Raw genomic sequence first — 19,554 nt, 5'->3', positions numbered from 1 at the left:
TACATCCAAACATGCATGAAAAACACACATACATGCAAAATAAAATAAGGTAAATGAAAGAATTTGGCTAAATAGATGGTTCAGAAGTTAAGAGTGATTGCTGCTTTCCCATGATACCTGAATTTGATCCTAAACACCCATGATAGGTTGCTTACAACTGCCTCTAACTATTGATTACAGATGTCTTATTTTGAACTTTACAGACACACAAACACACACACACACACACACACACGCACGCACACACGCACACATACACAGTGTATGCACACACAGGACATATGTGCACAGAGATATATACACTTTGATTAAAATTTTAACATGTCCCAGCAAAACAGAGCAACATAGTAAAAAACTTAGGAAGCCTTTCTGGTTCCCTCTGTTTCAAACTACCTTGATGCTTGTCATAGATTCCTTTTTCTGTCTTTCTTTTTTCATATTGTGTATGATGTAATTCCTCCAGGCCATTATTTAAAATCTGCCTTGCACAGTACAAGAATAACCTAACATGAGCCTCTGAGAATAGTCACTGATGAAAAAATTCTTAGTGAAAGACACCTTCACCTAGTGTCCAAAGATTTTACACTGAGTGTGACAAGGTCTGAACAGAATATATATAGGAATAGTGAGAGGGGAGGAGTATTATCATGTAGCTCAGATGGAATAGTGAGAGTGGAGGAGTATTATCATGTAGCTCAGATGGTAGAATTTGTAAACCAAAAACTACAAGTTCTCTCTCCAGCACTGGATAAATGGAACATGGTATAACATCCTTATAATCCCATACTGGGACAGGGATTTGAATTTTAAGATTTCCTTTAGCTACATGCCAAATTAACATAATTACTTAGCTATATTTGCCACAAGGCTGCAAGACGTAATCTACCTATATTTTCTTGTGATTTTCCAGCATTTTACTCATTGCTTTACTGTAACAGAAGTGCAGTCTATTCATTCACGCACCTGAAATATCTCTCTCTCTCTCTCTCTCTCTCTCTCTCTCTCTCTCTCTCTCTCTCTCTCTCTCTCTCATTTTCTCTCTCCTTTCTTCTTTTCTTTCTTTGATTATTAAAAATTTATTACAATTTATTCAGATTACATCCTGATTTTTATCACCTCAGTTTCTATCTTCCTTTTCCCACCTTCCCTCACTCTTCTGCCCTATTCCCCACTCCTAGATCTCATTTGTAAAGCCTACATCCCCTTCTTCTGTTTGCCTAAATGACCTCCCCACCAAGGGGAAGCAATCAAATGGGGGGATAATAGTTCATGTCAGAAGAAGTCTCTCTCCCCCAACCCTAGAGAATGAGCTATCCATTGGCTATATATGAAGAGGGAGAATAGGTTCACTGCAAGCATTGTCCTTGCTTGGTGCAACAGTTTGTGAAGCCCCACCCTGAGTCTAGATATGCCAGGCTTCATGGCCTCCTTGTGGGCTTACTGAACCCTCTGGTTCTTTCATTCCTCATATTCTTCCATAACATTCACAGCGCTCCTCCCAGAGTCTGGCAGCAAATACCAGAATCTATCCTGATCCCTGCTATGTTGAGTGTCTCAAAACAGATCTATGTTGTGCTAATATCCCCTTTTAAGTGAAGATATAACATGCATGTCTTTCTGGGACAAGGTTACCTCACCCAGGATGATATTTTGTAGTTCCTTCAATTTGCAAATTTCAAGATTTCATTGTTTTGAATAGCTGATCACTCTTCCAGTGTGTTAATATACAACAATTTCCTTATCCATTCTTTGATTCAGGGACATCTAGGTTGTTTCCAGATTCTAGCTATTATGAATAAGACTGTTATGAACATAGCTGAGCAAATATCCTTGCTGTATGGTGGAACATCTTTCAGGTATATGCCCAGGAGTTTTATGGCTGGATCATATAGAAACATGATTTGCAATTTTCTGAGAAAGAAACATGTTGATTTCCAAAGTGGTTGTATAAGTTTACACTCCCACCAGCAATAAAAAAGTGCCCCCCAAGTTCTGGCTATTATGAATAAGGCAGCTATGAACATGGTTGAGCATATGTCCCTGTTGTGTGGTAGTACATCCTCTGGGTATATTCCAAGGAGTGGAATAGCTGGGTCTTGAGGAAGCCCTATTCCCATTTTTCTGAGAAAGCGCCAGATAGCTTTCCAAAGTGGTTGTACTAGTTTGCATTCCCACCAGCAATGCAGGAGTGTTCCTCTTTCTCCACACCCTCGCCAGCATGAGGTGTCAGTTGAGTTATTGATCTTAGCCATTCTGATGGGTGTAAGATGGAATCTCAGTGTCGTTTTGATTTGCATTTCTCTGATGACTAAGGAGGTCGAGCATTTCTTTAAGTGTTTCTCAGCCATTTGATATTCCTCTGTTGAGAATTCTCTGTTTAGCTCTGCGCCCCATTTCTCTATTGGGTTATTTGGTTTGGTGGTGTTTAATTTCTTAAGTTCTTTATATATTTTGGATATTAGACCTTTGTCAGATGAAGAGTCGGTGATGATCTTTTCCCAGTCTGTAGGCTGTCGCTTTGTTCTCTTGACAGTGTCACCAGCCTTACAGAAGCTTCTCTATGGAATACTACTCAGCTATTAAAAACAAGGAATTTCCAAAATTTGTGGACAAATGGATTGAACTAGAAATTGTCATAATGAGTGAGTTCACACAGAAGCAAAAAGAGCTAAATGGTATATACTCACTTATATCGAGACACTAGCCCAAGGTGTACGTCCCCATGAAAAACTGTACCTACCAGAATAATGGGTAAGAGGGGAGGACATCCTATTGAAACTTTAGGTGTGAGAAGCCTGGGAGAAAGAGGAAATGGAAGGATCCAGTGGGTCCTGGAAAACTACAGGCGAGTCTGGGCCCTGGGGTCCTCCGCAAACTGTGGCAACAGCCAAGGAAAAAATAGGCAGTAAAAACCTTGAACCCCTACCCGGAATAGCCGATGGACATTCTCCACTGTTGAGTGGAGAAGAAGATCTAACTCTCACACAAACTCTGGTGCCCCATATTTGATCATGTCCCTTGGATGGAGATGCCTGGTGGCACTCAGAGGAAAGATAATAGGTCACCAAGGAGAGACTTGATACCGTATGAGCATATTCAGGGGGAGGAGATCCCCCTCAGACACAGACATAGGGGAGGGGAGTAGGGGGGGGAAGTGGGAGGAAGGGAGGGATGGGAGGATACATGGGATGGGCTAACAACTGAGATGTAATATGTATAAATTAATAAAAATGTATTAAAAAAAAGTGCCCCCCTTTCTGTAAATCCACCAGCATATGGTGTCACTTGAGTTTTTTTTCTTTTTTTTAAATTTTTTATTAATTTATTTTTGTTACATCTCAATGGCTATCCCATCCCTTGTATCCTCCCATTCTTCCCTCTCTCTCATTTTCCCCTTATTCCCCTCCCCTATGACTGTTCCTGAAGGGATTTCCTCCCCCTGTATATGCTCATAGGGTATCAAGTCTTTTCTTGGTAACCTGCTATCCTTCCTCTGAGTGCCACCAGATCTCCCCCTCCAGGTGACATGGTCAAATATGAAGCACCAGAGTTGGTGTGAAAGTCATACCCCACTCTCCACTCAGCTGTGGAGAATGTTCTGTCCATTGGCTAGATCTGGGTAGGGGTTTAAGGTTTACTGCCTGTATTGTCCTTGCTTGGTGCCATAGTTTGAACAGGACCCCTGGGCCCAAATCTTCCTATCATAATGTTCTACTTGTATGTTTCTAGGACCCTCTGGATCCTTCTACTTTGCTAATTTCCCATTTTTCTCTCATCTAGAGTCCCAAAAGGATGTCCTGCCCTCTGTCACAGTTTCCTGGTAAGTGAAGGCTTTCATGGGACATATCCCTTGTGCTAGTATGCAGATATAAGTGAGTATATACCATTTGAGTCTTCCTGCTTCTGGGTTAAAGAGATTGAAGATGACATGAGAAGTTGGAATGATCTTCCTTGCTTATGGATTGGAAGAATTAACATAGTAAAAATGGCCATCCTACCAAAAGCAATCTACAGATTCAATGCAATCTCTATCAAAATACCTACACCATTTTTCAAAGACATTGAAAGTTCAATTCTGAACTTCATATGGAAAAACAAAAACCCCAGAATAGCTAAAACAATCTGGTACAATAAAAGATCCTCTGGAGCAATGTCCACACCTGATCTCAAACTGTAATATAAAGCAATAGTCACTTGAGTTTTTTATCTTAGCCATTCTGGTTGGTATAAGATCCTGAAGTCATTTTGATTTACACTTCCCAGGTAACTAAGACATTGAGCAGTTCTTTAAGTGTTTCTTGGTCATTCAATTATTCCTCTGTTGAGAATTATCTGTTTATCTCTATAACCCCTTTTTATTTGGATTATTTGGTTTGGAGGTGTTAAGTTTCTTGAGTTCTTTATACATTTTGGATATTAGTCCTTTGATGGATGTAGAGTTGTTGAAGATCTTTTGCCAATTCATATGTTCCTATTTTGTTTTTTGACAGTGTCCTTTGCCTTCCAGAAGCTTTTCAGTTTAATGAAGTCCCAGTTATTAATTCCTGATCTTAGAGCCTGAGATATTTGAAGCACCTGAAATTTCACATATGGAAGCAGAGAGCTGAAAGTTGGCATGTCACTCAATTTGTAAAATGCAAACATAACCCCTGTTTAATAATCAGAACCAATATTTAAAGAAAAAACTAAAAATGATAGTTTCCCCTTGTAATCTCTGTCTGGGCAAGGTAAAATATGTAGGTCTTTGAGGCTCAGTGCCTAGCCTGTAGAGATGAATAAAGTTCCAGGTTCAGTCTCTTCTCAAATATTAAATTGGAAAATGACCAAGGAAGACACCAATGTCTACTTCTTGCCTCTGCATATATATTCACACATACATCAGCATGCACACACACACAAACACACACACACACACACACACACACACACACACACACACACACACACTGAGTGATAAGAAATAGGGGACCAGAATTTTACAGGGCATCTGAATTTATATTTATACATATGCTTTCAGCAGGAATTCCCATCTAATTATTTACCTTATTAATTTTCACATTAACCCTTTGATACAGGGACAAAGACAGTACAGTATTCATCATCTCACGTGTGAAAACAGGTAAACTGAGACAAGCATGCTAAATAACCAGTACTTTGTGCTTTTCAAAATGATGTAGATGATCCCTTTTAGGAAAACCCCAAGGGAAATTAAACTGTAAATGAAACAGACATGTGCAGTCACTTATGAAAAACACAAACTAAAGAGAATGAAGTAGGCAAGCAGGGAAGTGCAACCATGTTCATCTGGTTTAGACCAAGCCACATGGATAGTAGAAACAATTTAAAATTTAAAATCTTACCGCAAGGACTGCCAAAACTAATGTGACATGGTCCTCTGAGTGTTCCAAAGCTTTTAATTTCAAAGGAGGCCTTTCCTTTGTATGTATATGAATATTCATCTAAGTATATAGGTATCAACATATGAAGAGACAAATACATTTATTAATTGTATAGTAATAAGTATATAAATGAATGTTTCAGTGAGTGAGAGTAAATACTAGTGTATGCATAGACATGCATATACTCCTGTATACATATATGAAACACACATCAATGTATGTGTGATGATCCTTCTCTCCTGTCTGTAACCATATTTTTATTAATTATTAAACTTACCTCCAAGTCATGCTCCTTTTCCACCTCTCTTCCCAACCCCACACTCCTTCCCTGCTTCCACTGTCAGTCCTCCCCTATGCCTCAGAGAAGAAGAGACACCATCCACAAACTCCAGCATAAAAAGTCCCATCAGGACCCAGCAGATCCTCTTTTCCTGTTGTCTGCCAAGGTAGCTCCACATGGGGGAAGTGATCAAGAAACAGGTAAGAGAGTGCATATTAGATCAGAACCCATCCCCTTACTAGAAGACTCATATTGGTTACATTGGTTACATCTGTACAGGGAGCCTAGGTGCAGTCAGACCGTTCTCCCCTGGACTCTGGTTAGATGGTACTGTTGGTCTTATATGCAGCTCCTCTTCCAACTGAATCTTTATAATTTATTCAGATTACATCCAAAATGTTATTCCTTTCCTTGTATCTTCATATTCCCACCCTCCATCTGTCTTCCTCCCTTTTCTTTTCCGCTAGACCTCTTATAGAAAGCAAGCTCCCAACCAAGGTAGGTGAACAAATATGGGGTACCAGAGTTTATGTCAGAGGCACTCATCACTCTTCATAGAACCCACATGCATTGCCTTGGTTGGTGCAACATTTTGTGCGGGCACAACTGGGTCCAGACCCATCAGCTTTGCTGATCTCCCTGTGAGAATGCTGAACCCTCTAGGTCCATGCACTTTTCCATACTTCTATCATCTGGAGTTTAACAGCAAGTCCCAGCATTTATCCCTATCGCCCACTAGGTGGAGTCTCTCAGAATACATGTATGTTGGGATAATATTCAGTTATTTGTGAAAATATACCATACATGACTTTCTGGGTCTTAGTTATGTCACTCAACATGATCGTATCTAGTTTCCTCCATTTGCCTTCAAATTTCAAGATTTTCTCATTTTTAATGGTTGAGTAGTATTGCATTGTATAAATTTATTACAGTTTTGGCTGAGGGACATCTAGATTGTTTCCAGATTTTGACTATTACAAATAAGGGTGGTATGAACATAGGTGAGTCAATATCTTGGTTTTATGGTACAGCATCATTAGGGTATATACCCAGGAGTGGTAAAACTTGATTTTTTTTTTTTAACCTTAGACATTCTTATATGCTTCGGATTGAATCTCATAGTCATTTTGATTTGCAGTTCTCTGGTAGATAAGAATATTGAGCATTTCTTCAAGTGTTTCTTGGTCATTCAGTATTCCTGTGTTGAGAATTCTCTTTTAAGCTCTGTACCTTATTTATAACTGGGTTATTTGGTTTGGTGGTTTTTAATTCCTTGACTTCTTTATATATTTGGATATTAGCCCTTTGGCAGATGTTTACTTGTTGAAAATCATTTGCCATTTCTTTTGTTTTTTTTTTTTTTTCTGTTCACAGTTTTCTTTGACTTGCAGGCGTTTTTCAGTTTCATGAGATGACATTTACTAATTGTTGATCTCAGAAGCTGAGATATTGGTATTCTGTTTAGGAAGTTGTCTCCTGTGACAATGAGCTCAAGGCTCTTCAGCAATTTTTCTTCTAACAGATATAGTTTATCTGGTTATAAATAGAGGTCTTTAATCCATTTGGACATTAGTTTTGTGATGGGTGATAAATATGGATATATTTGAAATTTTTACATGTAGACATCCAGGTCAACCAGCACCATTCATTATAGATACTATCTTTTTTTCCCCATGGTATGGTTTTGGTTTCTTGGTGCAAAATCAAATATCCATAGTAGTCAATAGTTGTGTGGGTTTATTTCTGGGTGTTCAATTTGATTCCACTTATCAACCAGCCTATTTCCATGCCAGTCGTGATGATTTTATTACTATTACTCTACAGTACAACTTAATATCAGGGATGAAATACTGCTATGCTGTTCTGGTAGATATTTTATTGCATAGGATTGTTTTGGTTTTGGTTTTAGTTTTTTCTCTTTTTTTGTATTTCTATATAATCTTGATAATTGACATTTATAGGTCTGTAAATAATTGTGTAGAATTCCATTGAATCTGTAGTTTTCTTTTGGTAACATGTCCATTTTTACTAGAATGATTGTCCGAATCCATTAGCATATGGGATCTTTCCATCTTCTGATATCTTCTTAAATTTCTTTATTTACAAATGTAAAATTTCTTTTATACATATCTTTCAATGCTTGGTTAGAGTTTCACCAAGAAACATTACATTATATTTGGCTATTACAAGTGTGTAGTTTCACTAATTTCTTTCTCTGCCCATTTGTTATTTGTGTACAGGAGAGCTCCTGTTTTTAAAATTAATCTTGTATCCACCTACTTTGCTGAAGCTGTTTATCAGCTGTAGAATTTTGAGTGTCACTTATATCATCAGCAAATGGTGATCCTTTGACTTCTTCACTTTAACCTATGCTTTCTTGAAACTGATTCTGTAGCCAAGGATGGTTTTTAATTTGTTTGTGGTTCTCTTGCTTTAGCCTCTTAAGTGCAAGCATTCAGACTGTGATCTATATCACAAAATGGTATTGAAACTATTGTGTTTGAGGACGGTCTTGAACTCCTGATATACCATGAGTCTTTCCTGTCATTCATGGAGTGTCAGTCACTATAATGTTTGTTGTTTTGTTCATACTATTTTCCATTTGTGAAGGAGTAAAATTTTCCTTAGTGTTTATAGATATTTTCTTTATTTTGAATACTTCCTAAATAGTTTCTATTTGTGTTACAATGTGGCTGTGGGTGTGCTTTTTAGATTGGCTTGTGGATCTCTCATTTTAGATGATTTCAATATGTAAAATAAATAAATAAATAAATAAATAAATAAATAAATAAATAAATCCAGAAAAGTTCATAGCTTCTTTTCCTTGAAGATGTTCATGGAGTCTCCCAGATTTGTCTGTCTGTCTGTCTGTCTGTCTGTCTCTCTCTCTCTCTCTCTCTCACCTATAAAATTTAATCAACTTGGAATTTATGTTTTAGCCTATTCTAATAAAGGTGTTCAAATATATTGTATTTTCTGATGAATCATCTGCTGGGAGAACAACTTTGATAAGACTACCCATTATTGTCCATTGAATTAATGTCATGGCTTTACAAACTTGTGAACTTTCATACACAGTTGTATATTGACATGCTCACTCTCATAAACCATTGATCTTCTCCTGTGTTCTTAACCTAAATAAATGGCAATGGTTCCACTAGCTCTGTGGACTTTAGGAACTCAAACTCAAAAGTAGTTTCAAAATGTCATCACTAATGTTCAAATGTTGCCTTTCCAGTGTTGTTCATAGAATCCTTCATGTATTGTGGAAGGTTGAAATGGGAACTTCACTGTGTTCTTATATTTATTTCGGAAGTTTTGATGTTATTATGTATTTTATTTATACACATATATTTCATCTACATTTCTATCAATCTACATATATTCTTTCAATGTTCTATCTATCATCTATCATCTATATATCAATCTCTCTCTCTCTCTCTCTCTCTCTCTCTCTCTCATCTACCTATACTTCCCTACCTGTCATTTGCCTGTTTATTTCCCTGTCTTTTATTGCCAGACCTTTATTATTTTTAATCTATTATTAATCATTAATTTAACCTGTATCTGTCTTTCAATATATCATTTGTCATCTGCTTTTCTATTTACCTCTCTCCAATTACCCACCTATCTATCCATCTGTCTATCTATCTATTATCCTTCTCCCTTTATTTATTTCTCTATCTATTTCCTATCTTAATGTAACTATCATATATCTATCATATATCTTTCTATCTCTACTTATTTTCTATCACCTAACTATAGTTTATCATTTATCTATTATCCATTTATCAATTACCTGTCTATTATCTGTCTATGAAAACATCTGTCTGTTTATTATCTATCAATGTATCTGTCACCATTTATTCATGCTGAAGAGTTTCCTTTAATTGATCCTATTGAATTTATTTAATTTATTGTGTTTGTTGACTTACCAAATTTACACCTGAACATTTGCCCAGATTATATCATCTGTCTTGAGAAATCAGAAGATGACTTGAGCTTTTGATCTTTGTTACTGCATCTCTTGAGTTGTTGAGTTAAAATCATCTGTCACTGTATTTGTTTTAGTAAATGATAAGGATTGATTCCAGAGCTTAACCAAGGTCCTTGTCAACTGAGCAACATTGCCATTCTAAGACTCCAATTTCATTCATCTTTCATCACTTTCCCTACTACCCCCTATCTTTATACTATTAGAAAATATTATTACAGAATGCAAGCAACACAAATATGCAAATAAACACAATTTAATGCCATTAATGAACCACTGCAATGTCAAATACAGTTAGGTGAAACTTTACTAAAGAACAAAGGAAAACAGAATAGTACAAGGGACATACTCTTAATGAAGGTATTTTTAAGTATGCTTCATAAGCCTTTGCATATTAGAATATGGTATAAAGAGTTGTTTGACATGATAGCCTTTTTGTGTAGGTATAACAGTAGCTAGCAGGAACTCGCAAAAGATACATTTGAATAGTATCATGTGCAGAAATATTGTAATTGACTTGATACCAAATTACATGTTTCCTATGCAAAATGATATATCTCGGTCAAACACAAAAGTCCTCTGCCTAGGTTTCATACTCTAGACAACATACACTATCCTTGCAACTTCATCTTTTACTAAGATTCTACATGAGCATTTTGAAATATAAAAACTATAATTTATTTAATACATAGTGACATGAATTAAGATATTTTATTAATTCCAAATTGTTATTTTTCTGCTTTTATTATTTTTATTTTAGAAAAGTTTGACAATTATTTATATGTAAAATAAACATGTATTTATATGATACATAGATGTGTATGTACATATAAAATACTATTTGGAGGATAAACTATTGCCTATGGAATTCAGAAAGTCATGTTGATTCTATACTCTTACTAATTGTTCTTCTCAAAAATGTTGTTTTTATTTCTCTCTCTCTCTTTTTCTCCCTTCTGTCTCTCCCTGTCTCTGTCTCTCACTGTCTCTGTCTCTCACTGTCTCTGTGTGTGCGTGTGTGTGCATATGTGTATGTGCATGTGTGTAAGTATATATGTTATATGCATATGTGCACATGTGTGATCATAGGTTTATGTGTGTAGGTGTGCATAACTTAATGGAGGCTTGGAGGTTAACAATTATTGTTAATCATCTTAGTTTTTAGGCATTTTTTCTAAGTGAGATTGAAGATCATTTTTTTTAATAGTTTGCCAGTCCTGTAAGCTCTAGGGTTCCTCCAGTCTCCATGTCTCCTATGTGCTGTTTACATCAGTTCTGGGGATCTAAAATTCATACCCTTTGCTGGTGTAGCAAGTTCTTTATCTCTCCAATATCCTTCACTTTTTATTTTAATGTCCTTTAGAATCTTAAAATTTCCCATGAATGTAACTGACCAAAAAATGAACCACTGCAATGTAAAATACAGTTAGGTGAATCATTACTAAAGAAGAAAAGAAAACAGAATGATGCAAAAGACAGTCTCTTAACCTAAAATGTCAGAAACAGTTTTCAGTCAATATAAAGATGCCTGTAAAGGATATTTACTCAATGGTGCCATTAAAACAGATAGTTGAGAAGGAATCTATATACTATATGATTTCTAACTCCCACATGCTCATACAGTTCAAACAAGTCATTCTTAGTTCTGTATAAGCCCTGTTTCTTTTCCTGTAAGAAGAGCCACTACAGTCAGATCATCTGTCTCCATATCCTGGTTCATGTTTTTATGGTGATATATCAGCACATTTACTGTATATTGGCATTTTGTCTTGAGACTCAGATTGACTCCTATTCTCTGCCAAACAACTATTTAGAATGCACTCTGGTACTGCTGTTCTATGTTTTCTATTGAACCTGTAAGAGCCTTTCAAACTGCTTTCAAATCAGACATCTGTATTGCAATAAGAATTTTCTAAGATTGACAAAAGGACTCATTACGTAAAGTGCTTGATGTGCAGGTATGAGCCAACTGCACAAACTGAAATAAAGTGTTTTGTGCGGTGACATGTTTTAACAACACCTGCTATGGTATGTGGAAACAGCAATATGCCTGGGTCTCACTTGCCAAAAGCCATCCTACTTCTTGAGCCCTTGGAAATGAGAGATCTTGTCAGAAAAAAGAAAACCAAAATTAAGTTGGACATTAAAATGTATTGTAATAGATACAGTGATTTCTGAAATGGGATAGTTTGTGTCTCTCTTCTCTTTCAAAAGTAGAGAATTTGTAGACATGTTCATTAAATCAGTAGAGTTTGTGAAGATAAACATGCTAGGACTTTTCTCTTTTGTTTGTTACTCTTTCTCAGTAGACAATATTTTGAGTTAGCAGGTCAGGGCTGTCTCTTTGTGATCCATAAAAGAGCAAAGGATGACCATTTCTCTGCCATAAGCTAGGTGTTGGTTGATTGCTTGTTCAACTTGAAAGAATGTGTGGACAAGTTGGGCAGTTTTATCATCTACCCCACTAGGTATCAGGGAAGAATCAAAATGCGAACAAACTGTGCTGGACTGGCAATTTCATACACTTGACCACAAAGGAACTCTGTGAAACTGACATGAAAGATCCATTTTTCCTGTTTTCAAAAACCAAGCACTTGGTTGTGGAAGGAAAAGTAAATACAGTGAGAATCTTCTGTTTGTGCCCTCATTTGAAATTCTCAGAGGCTATTACTTTCTCTTGATACAGAATTGCATGTTGCTGACTTGGAGGAAGTCAATTTATTTTAAACACAGTAGAAGGGTGCTCTCTATATAACCAATACCTCAAAAACAAGGTGAGTAGTGATTTTCATAGTGGCCAGAGGATGGGTCCAGAAATCAATAATCCTGCACTGACAGCTGCTGAGATGCTCCCTCCTATGAGAATAAAGAAAAAAAATGTTTCCCTTGTTCCTTCCCTCGATACATTTGAAAGATATTTTGTTGTTTAAAGAACAAATCCTTGTTGGCTGAGTGACCAGTTTGAATTAGCACAATGACTGTTAAAAATTCTGAAATTTATATTGAATGCTTAAGAAAAGAGATTCATTTGAAAGTGTATGCACAACAGTGCATTTATATCAGCACTTCTTATATTCACTCTGCTGTGGATTTGCTCATTGTACCAGTGTAGAATCTCTTCTATAATTTGGACAGAATATATTTGCAGACTGTTTCCTGGGAGACAGAGGTACAGAATTCAGACTGTGAGTCCTTGGGCCCCTGATTTGTGAATGAATGTGTTTTACATATTAATGACCTGATTTCTATTATTCTTTCCCAGACATTGTTGTCATTCATGAGTTTCTTCTAGTCACAACTGCTACAACATGCTGAGCACTTGTTGTACAAGCTCCTTTATCTTTCCCATCTATCTAATCAGGAGATGTCCTGTCTTTAGTTCATTCTTTCTCATGAATAAGCATTTGAAAATAGAGCAAATAAAAGACTGAAAAGGGGTGGAAAGATAATTCATTAGGTGAAGTGCTTCCTGCACAAGAATAATGACTCTAGTTTGGGTGCCTAGCTTCTAGGAGAGTTGAACATGCAGTGCCAGGGAGGCAGAGACAGGAAGGTACCTAGGGTTTGCTGGCCAGTAAGGTTAGCTAATCACTGGGTGCTATGTTTAGTGACATGTAGAGTCATAGTGAAAAAACTCAACAACCAGTTACATGTATAGCTTGTAACACACACACACACACACACACACACACACACACACACACACACACACACACAGACACACACACACATATACTAGAAATAATATAGAGAAAACCTGATGAAGACTGAGAAGAGAAGCGAACAGTAAACACAGAGAAAGGGATGGTGTCTATGAATAAATGGTGAAGGAAAGAAAAAAAGTGGGAGAAAAGCCAGTATGTGAAGTGGAAAATAGTATCAGTGATCGTGGGAAGTTCAATCTCATCCCAAGGATATGACACAGGTCTCTATCCAGACATGTTATATAAGAACTCAAGACATGAATTACTACCAAACAATATATCCAATTAAAAATGGGATACAGAGATAAACAGAGAATTATCAACAAAAGAACTTTAAATGGCTGAAAACTCATAAAGAAATGCACAATGTCCTCAGTTATCAGGGAAATGGAAATCAAAACAACTCTCAGATTCCATTTTACAGCCTGGAAAATAACAAAAACTAAAGTGACAGCTAATTCTGGAAAAGATGTGTAGAAAGGGGAACACTTCTCCATTTCTCATGAGAGTGCAAACATATATGACTATATTGGAAATCAATATGGCACTCACTCAGAAAATAGGGAATAGGGCTATCTCAAGAACCAGATATACCACTCTTGAGCATGTGCCTAAGAGATGTTACACAATACAACAAGGGCCTTTGATTAACTATGTTCATAGCAGTATTACTTATAATATCCAGAGTCTGGAAACAGCCTAGATGTCCTTCCATGGAAGAATGATTTTAAAAAAATTGTAGTACATTTACACAATATAATAACATTCAACTATTTAAAACAATGAAGTCTTGAAATTTGCATGCAAATGGATGGTACTAGAAAAGTTCATCCTGAGTTAGGTAACTCCGACCTGGAAAGAAACACATGGTATATACTCACTTACATGTGGATATGATTAGTGAATCTTTAAAATAATCTTTAAAATAATAAATAATAATAATAAAATAATAAAAACATTTTAAATGTCATATTATGCATGTCTCTGAGGTTTTTGAAGACCTTATCTAACTCTCCTACCTTAACTTTCTATAGAATCATATCTATCTGCTGCATCTAAGATGTTATAAAAGTAGACTAGAAATTGACATGACCATGATTTATCAACCAACAATTAACTTATTTACAAGTTAACTCCTGGCAACACCCAGCCTGCCTCAAAGAGGATGATGAGAATCAAAGAACCTCATTTTGGAGATGGCTTCAAATATTGCAAACAAGCCACTGGGAAAAATGTCCTTGTTTCTACCACAGACAGAATTCTGCCTAAAAAATAAAAAGCATGGATGCAGGCAGAATCAATGGCCATATTCTTCCAAGACAGGATAAGCAAGCCCTCAATATTTCCTTCCTCACAAATATATGTCAGATATATTGGGACAGAAGGCTGAAGATGATACTCCAATATTATTGAAAAGTTTGGGTGACTATTCAGCTAAAAAATTGTTTCTGTCATCTTCTCATTTGGAAAGCTACTAACATGCATTGCCATCAGACTCAGGTAATCAAGTTTATTCCTTCTCTTTACTCTGATGGAGTTGAAGACCAGGTAGTTTTGTTTTATAATGAATCTTATTTGTTTAGGGGTTAAGAAGTTTTTAGGTATAGATAGGTGTTATAATTGATAATGACAATATGTGTTGGAGATTGATTTACATTTAAAAATTTAGATGCACTAAGATAGGAAAGATATTTTCTTCAAGCTACCAAATACAAATTGCCAAAACATTAAGAATGTAATATTTATATAATTCCTGACTGTGCCATGGTTCTTCTTGCTATAGGTAACCTATTGTATGTATGTGTAATAATATAAATGACTATGTAAAATAAATAGATAGATAGATAGATAGATAGATAGATAGATATTAGCTAAACATAAATATTCTCTGAGAGACTCTACCCAGCAGAGGAATGGGACAGATTCTGGAACTTGCTTCTGGACTCTGGGTAGTGTGCTGAGATTAATATGGAAGAATGCCAGTTAGAAGTACCCAGAGTGTTAAGAAACCCCATAAGCAGATCATTAAGCCTGGCAGATATGGACACAATCTATTTTACCAACCAAGGATAATACATGCAGAGAACTAAGCCTGTTCAGATATATCCAATGAACAGCTCGTTCTCCATGTTGTGAGAGGATAAGGAACTACATCTGATGTGAACAGTGGTGACCCTAATTTGATCACTTCCTCTTGGTCATGAGTACCTGGGACACAAGACGGTAAGGAATGAAGGCTATCCAGATAAGACCTGAGAGTCTGTATTCATATAATGGAAGAAAAGGTCTCCTTCTATCAGAGGTCTAGGAGAAGAGAAAAGGGAAGAAGAGGGAAGGATTGTGGGAAGGGAAGGTACTGGAGAAGGAAGGCATAACAATTTGGATATAATCTGAATAGATTATAGTAAGTTTGAAAAGTTAAAAAATATTGTGCATGTTTATACATATATATGACAGTGTATGTACATGAAATTTCATTCATGAAGAATGTGTGCTTGTGTATAGAATGGTACATTTGGAGATCAGAGGACAACCTTTTGTATGCTCAAGAAGACCAGCTATTTACTTCATGACAGGTTCTCTTAGTGTTTATGAAAGACTAGAAAGCACCCTGAGTTCTGACCTTCAGAGAAGGGATCAATTTAGTTGTCAGTGAAAAAAATTTCACAACCAGGCTCCCAAATTAACAAGGGATAACTTATAAAATGATGTTACCTTCTATGCATCAAGTATTTTAAAAATTATTTTGTTTGTTGTGTGTGGGGTGGTCAGATGTGAGTGCAATGTGTACAAAGATAAGATAAGGCCATTATACATGCTGGAACTGGAATTATAAGAAATTAAAACCTACCAATATTCATTTTGGGAACCAATTTTGGTTATTTAAAGAGCAGGAAATATTCTTAATGTCTGAAACATCAGTCATCTCCTCCTAACCATTAACAAAATTAACTTGGGTTCCAAAGTAGAGGTGGCTAGGGTGTATTGTAGCTGAGTGGCAAAACTTCAAAGACTATGCTCATGGTGAGTAACCTTGTGTCAGAATCCAGAAAACTGATGTTGGTGTTTCCTTAGTGTAAGTGGTCATCCTGGGAGCTGGGAACACATAATTCCAAGTCCCTTTTGGCTGACTTCTTGGTCCAGGAGTTATGAACAGTCCCAGGCTCAAGGTGTCTGTTATGCATAATAACATGTAGGTCCATAGATGCAGGGGAACTCCACACCAACAACCAGACCTTGGATTCCTCCCACTTCCCCAAGGGTTGCTCCTACATACCAGGTCAGCATCCCAATCAAAATTCACACTTCTACTACCCAGTGATGAAACAACCCAGAAAATATGAGCATAAATTATCCTAGTTCCAAAATGACAGGACTTAGCTGAACCTCTATTTTAGGAGCTCAGTGCCTGCTTGACTAGCAAGTAAAATAAGCCATTTGTTATGTGGTTGACACTGTAATGCCAATACCCACTCATGAACTACATGATATGTCCTACCCTACTGGGACACAGTCAAAGGAGAGGTGAGTTGTATGGTAGACCCAAACCTGAATTATCCAATAGCCATAAGGGAGGCCTGCGATTGCCTTGAACTTTATTTATCTTAAAGCCTTCTTCACCTATTTCTGAACAGCTTGACAATAAAGTACCACAAGGCCAGCTAACACAAGGCACAACAAGATGACTATAAGTCAGCATTAAAACACAAGCAACAAAACCCAAGACAATATGTCATCACCAGAAGCCAGATATTTTACCAAAGCAAGCCCTGGAGGTACTATAAATCCTGATATGCAGTAAAACATTCTTATTTTGATTGCTTTGAAACAGAAAGAGAACTTAAAGGAGAAAGACATAGCCCTCAAAGAAATACAGGTAAATACTACTAAACAGGAGAAGGATGTAAATAAAATTGTTTAAGACCAAAAAATGGAAATTAAAGCAAGAAAGAAAACACAATCAGATGAAAACATAGAGAAAAGAACAGGAACACAAAAACAACACAAAAAGAATACAAGAGATAGAAGAGAGACAAGTATAGAAGATATACTTGGAATAATTCATACATCAGTCAAAGAAAATACTAAAACTAAAAAGATCTTGACAAAAAACATTTAAGAAATCTGGGACATCAATAAATGACAAAATCTAAGAATAATAGGAATAGAAGAAGCAGAAAACTCACAATAACAAAGCCCAGAAAATCTGTTCAACAAAATAATAAAAGAAAACTTCCTCAACCTAAAAAAAGAGATGTCTATAAGCAGACAAAAGATTTTAAGAAGTGTAATAGCTGTGTCTTGACAAAGCCCTACTCCCACTTTTCTGATGTAGTGCCAGATAGATGTCCAAAGCGGCTGTACTAGTTTGCATTCCCATCAGCAATGAAGAAGTGTTCCTCTCTCTCCACATCCTCACCAGCATGTGATGTCACTTTAATTTTTGATCTTAGCCATTCTGATGGCTATAAGATGGAATCTCAGAGTTGTTTTGATTTGCATTTCCTGATGACTAAGGAGGTTGAGCATTTCTTTAAGTGTTTCTCAGCCATTTGATATTTCAGTGTTGAGAATTTTCTGTTTATTTCTGAGTACCATTCCTCAATTGGGTTATTTGGTTCAGTAGAAACAGAAAGAGTCAAATAATATATACTCACTTATATCTGGACACTAGCCCAAGGGATATGTCCCATGAAAGTCTTCACTTACTAAGAAAGTCGGACAGAAAGGGGGGAATCTTATTGGGACTCTAGGTGAGAGAACCATGGGAGAATGGAGAAATAGAAGGATCCATAGGGTCCTAGAAACTTACAAGAAGAACATTATGATGGGCAGATCGGGGCCCAGGGGCCCTGCTCAAAGTATGGCACCAGCCAAGGACAATACATGCAGTAAAATTCAAACCCCTACACAAATCTAGCCAATGGACAGGACAGTCTCCTCAGTTGAGTGGAGAGTGGGGTCTGACTTTCACACAAACTTTGGTGCCCCATATTTGACCACATCCCCTGGATGAGGAGGCCTGGTGGAACTCAAAAGAAGGATAGCAGGCTACCAAGAAGAGACTTGATACCCTAGAAGCATATATAGGGGGAGGAGGTCCCCCTCAGACACATTCATAGAGGAGGGGAGTAAGGGGAAAATGGGATGGAGGGAGGACTGGGAGGATACCAGAAATGGAATAACAATTGAGATGTAATATGAGTAAATTAATAAAATATCTTTAAAAAACAAAAACAAAAAGCTTAAGAAACAACAAATAGATTGAACCAGAAAAAAAAATTCTCCCACCACATAAAAATCAAAACACTAAATGTATATAAGAAAGAGTATTAAAAGGTGTAAGAGAAAAGAGCCAAATAAAGGCAAATGTGCCAACATTACTCTTGAATTCTCTTAAGAAACTAAGAAAGCCAAAAGGGCCTGGGAATATTTCTTATAGACACAAAGTAACCAGAGATGTCAGCCCTGACTACTGTACACAGAAAAAAATTAAATCTCCATAATGGAAAAAAAAACAAGCTATTTCATGACAAAAAGAAATTAAAACAGTATTTTTCACAAAATCTGACCTGCAAAACTTACTAGAAAGAAAACGCCAACCCAAGTCCCCTAACTATAACCAAGAAATGACAAAAAAAAAATCTCCACCCCCAACAAAACTAAAAAAGGCACGCACACACACACACACACACACACACACACACACACACACACACACAAACATACACACTCTACTACCACCAATATCAAGATAAAAGGAAGTAGCAACCACTGATCACTAATATCCCTCAATTTCATTGGCCTCAACTCAATAAAAAGAAAAAGTCTAAAAGAACAGATGTGAATTTTGTGCCCATCATTCTGTTATATACAAGAAAATAACTCAGCATTATAGATTTATGTTATCTCATAGCAAAGGCTGGCAAAGGTTTTCTAAGTACTCTGACACAAGAAGTAAAATGAAGTAGCTATTCTTTATCTAATAAAATAGAATTTCAACTAATAAAATGAAATGGGGAAGGATACTTCATACTCATCAAAATAAAATAGACCCAGATGATATCTCAGTTGTGTATATCTATGCCTCAGAAAAAAAGGTAACAAAATTCAAAAAACAACTACTAAGACTTAAAGTATACATTTAACCCCACATATTAATACTGGGAGATGTCA

This window comes from Acomys minous, assembly GCF_964271855.1.
Source record: "Acomys minous genome assembly, chromosome: 1".
NCBI lineage: Eukaryota > Metazoa > Chordata > Mammalia > Rodentia > Muridae > Acomys > Acomys minous.
Note: the sequence above shows the minus strand (reverse complement) of the source record.